Source organism: Carlito syrichta, unplaced genomic scaffold (genome assembly GCF_000164805.1).
Source record: "Carlito syrichta isolate Samal-C Ts95f unplaced genomic scaffold, Tarsius_syrichta-2.0.1 Scaffold305277, whole genome shotgun sequence".
Lineage (NCBI taxonomy): Eukaryota > Metazoa > Chordata > Mammalia > Primates > Tarsiidae > Carlito > Carlito syrichta.
The window spans coordinates 34,238-38,142 of record NW_007249373.1 but is presented as its reverse complement, the minus strand read 5'-3'; the positions used below and the strand labels follow the sequence as shown (position 1 = coordinate 38,142).

Below are 3,905 nucleotides of genomic sequence, written 5' to 3'. Positions count from 1 at the left end.
TATGGGGGGGAGGGGGAGGGGATTAACAGTAGCAAATATCTGTCTGGGGCTGGGAAAACACCTCTTATCAACAGGGTGTCTGAATGGAACGTAATTGTACACCTAACCCTTAACTGTACCCCACAAAACTATAATAAAAATACTGATTAATTATTAAAAAAAAAAAAAAATTTATACCATACATCCACTCCCTCGGAAGTCTGGTATAAATTGAGCACCCTTTAAGAAAACCACTAGCTTTCCAGTGGTATTTTTCTTCTCACAAGTGTCAACTAGCTGTTCTGCTTCCAGTATCATCCTCCTTTATCCTCCTTAATCAAGTCACTATGTCACTTCCAGTGGCAAATCCAAATACCTCTACCTACCTTTTAACCCTATTTCATAGTTATTCATCCTTCAACTCCTTCCTGTCTTTCCCTGGCTTATACATCCATTCATTTAGGCATCCATGCGTATTCATACCTTTCTGCCTTTTCTCATATTTTTCTGCTTTCTGAAATCTCCTCCTCTCAATAATCTATCCTTTTCCTCTTCAAGGCTTGACTTGGGCCAGTCATTAGATATTCTTCCACTACCTCTGACTACTAGAATCTGTATTCTTTTAGGCAAGTAGTTTAGCCTCTTGATGGTCTATAACAGAATTGGTCTAGCTGCTTTAAAGGTTTTCTCTTGTTCTGAAATTCTGTAACCTCTTCTCCTCTAAATCCTGATGGCTTCTGTTTTTTGTGAACTCCCTTATTATACTTTTAGGCTCTACTATATAGTTTAGTCTTTAATTTTTTTTTTTTTTTTTTGAGGTGGAGTCTCACTTGGTCGCCTAGACTGGAGTGCAGTGGCCACTCCCGGCCACCGCAGCCTCGACCTGCTGGGCTCCGGCGATCCTTCGCCTCAGCCTTCCGAGTAGCCGGAGTTACAGGAATGGGCTACCATGCCCGACTGATTTTTTGATTTATTGTAGAGATGAGGTCTCACCTGCCCAGGCGGGTCTCGAAACCGCGGGCTCAGGCAATCCACTCACCTCAGCCTCCCAAAGGCACGGGATTACAGGCTGAGCCACTGAGCCCGGCTTTAGTCTTTAATTTTCATATAATTGTTATGCATATGTCTTTTGTCTCATAAATAACTCCATGACTTATACTTTTGTATTTGCTATGAAGCTAATATAGTGCAGAACTCTTAATAGGTGGCTAGTTGGTTGATTTGAGCAGTATTTGCCTAAGTAGAGGACCCTAGGTGACTCATGACTGGAAACCCTACCTTCAGTCCCTGGCTAGTACAATTAACCTTGAGCTTGCAAGACTTTTCCTAGGATTTGCCTAACACACCTGAGCATCCTTTGTTTTATTGCACTATTTAAGTTGGCACATGCCAACCAAGGAAAAAAGTGACAGTATTTTGGATCACAAAGGCCTGGGCTACTTTTGTATGTGAACCATCTCAGTTTAAAATTTAACAGTCTTGAACGGAGGTTCAGTTTGGGAGAGGGCAACTCAAGGAAACGAGTTGATTTGGGGGGTTGAGAAGGTGTAGAGGTAGCATAGTTTCAAGAAATAGCCCAGAAATCACAGAGCAGTAAGGCTAACTGTTTTTTTGGCCATGACTGTCAATTTTATAATAAATAGCTAAAGGGTGAAATTCTTGAACATATAACCCACAGGAGGAAAGAACATTATTTTGTAAGGTAATTATACCTCAGCCACCTTTGAGAGGGGTAAATAAGATGTAAACAAGGGGGAGCCAGTGAACATTTAGATTTTCAAAAAGCCTTTGATAAAATTGTATACCAAAGACTGCCTTGAAAAATAAATATTATCTCACCATGGAGTTAGGGATAATATCCAGTCATGCATAGAGATCTAATTTAAACACAGGAAGGAAGGAAGGGAGCGGTTTAAATGAGCTCTTACTTGCATGGGGAGATTTTTACAGTAGGCTTTCCCAAGAATCAATGTTTAGTTTTTTGTTTTATTTTAATATTTTTATAAATAACTGTGGAGTGAGCATAGTAACTTCCCAGCCCACTTCCAATCGACCTTCCAGTTTGTTGTTGACACTGAGAGCTTACAGATAGTAGAATGCTAAGCTGAAGAGTATTCGCTAAAAGGCTGTTTCACAAGAGCCATGTGAAAAAGCAGGAAAATGGCACCAATGTCTGTGTCTCTAAGAAGATGGTCTCTGTACATATTTTTCAACCCATGAAAGGGAACTAGGGGATGTTATGTAGGGTTCCCTGAAGATATTACTTTTGGATACTTTTATTTATTTATTTTTAGGGACAAGGTCTTGCTATGTTGCCTAGGCAGGTCTCAAACTCCTGGGCTCAAGCAATCCTCTCGCCTCAGCCTCTCAAAGTGCTGAGATTACAAGCATGAGCCACCATGCCCAGCCTGGTTTTGGAATTTTTTTTTTTCTGTATTCAAAAACACTCACATAATACTAGACATAGGGCGTTAGAAGTTCAGAGAGGAGTATATTTTTGTCTGGATTAAAAATGAATGTTGCTTTACCTGCACATTATTTGCAATTTGAGTTTTCAAGATTAGACAACAAAATGGAACAAGAATTTAAATAAGAATTATTCAAACCAAGAGAAGAAGGCTGAAAAAGGAGATTGATCCAAAAAATCTCACGGAGTCTAAGAAGGCTTACTACAAATCAAAAGTTTAAAGCAAGACCTTTTTTTTGAAATTTGAAAGACCTGTTTTTAAATGAATTTACTTAAATAGATAAGTGGCAGATAATAAAGATTGGGCTGTTAGCCTGAATGTTCTGACTGAAAAGTTCAGTTATATTAAGAGCTTAGTTTAAATTATAGTATATGTAAAGGTTAATCAGGAAACACCATTGCTTTCCCATCGAAAGTTCTGTTGACATCATTGTGATAAACTGTTTTGAGGAATCATTGAGTTGGCATGGTGGTTGTGGCCCTTGTACATACCAGGGAGCCACTGTACACATGAACCATAGATATGGAGCCAAGCTTGTGACCCAAGAATGTAAATTGGCCCTCGATATTTTGGAAGGCTTTATTTAAGGATTGAATGATGAGTTGTATTCTATAATTTATGCTAATTTATTCTGAACCCCTTGTGCAGTTTTTAATACAAATCTGTTTCTGTCAACCCAAACATAGTTTTATTGTGATTTTCCTATAGAAGGTTAAATTTAAGAACAGCTGAAAAAGCTGAAAAAATTAATATATCATCTACAGAATGTCACCAAGAACAGAGGAAGCTAGATATATGGCTAAAATCTATAAAATAGAGGCAGTTCCTGGGAGCGAGTTTTCTGAAAGCTATATATTACTTTTTGACAGCTTTTTCTAGGTTAAGCATGATGATTATGCCTTCCAAGAATGACACCAGTACCCAAAGGGCAATCTGTCTACCCACAACCTCTTCCTTGAGTGTGAAATCTGTGCCAAAAAACCCAATAGAATTCAGATACTTATACCAGATACTTTTTTGAAATATCAACAATGGTGTGTGATTCCTGGTCCATGGTAACTCCTTGAAGACACAGAAACTAATCTGTTCCTATTCCCTTCTATCTCAAATTAGTACCCAGAGTATTAGGTTGTAACCTTGATGAATGGCCAGGAGATAGTGGTTGTTGAGGTTGAATTTGGAAAGACAATAGAAATATGCCATATTTAGAGAATGTCACTTATCTTTACCATTCAGTCATATTGTTTACTATAATCTAGATTATGAAATATTTCAAAAAATACAGAGAATAATATAAAGAATACACATTCACTCAAAGTTGTGTCAAATTTTAGCATTTTGTCATATTTGCTTTAAGAAGACTTTTTTTTTTCTTTTTGAGTTGTAGTCTCACTCTTTCGCCCAGACTGGAGTGCAGTGGCGGCTCCCGGCCACCGCAGCCTCGACCTGCTGGGCTCC

The 3,905-nt window shown here is 38.4% G+C and overlaps 1 protein-coding gene across 1 annotated transcript in view; it reads left to right on the top strand.

Annotated features, from left to right (window-relative positions):
• Positions 1 to 3,905, top strand: part of LOC103263809 (rab proteins geranylgeranyltransferase component A 1) — a gene marked incomplete at its 3' end in the record, with an annotated part of 182,040 nt that overhangs the window by 146,498 nt on the left and 31,637 nt on the right. The gene's annotated exons all lie outside the window — the stretch shown is intronic.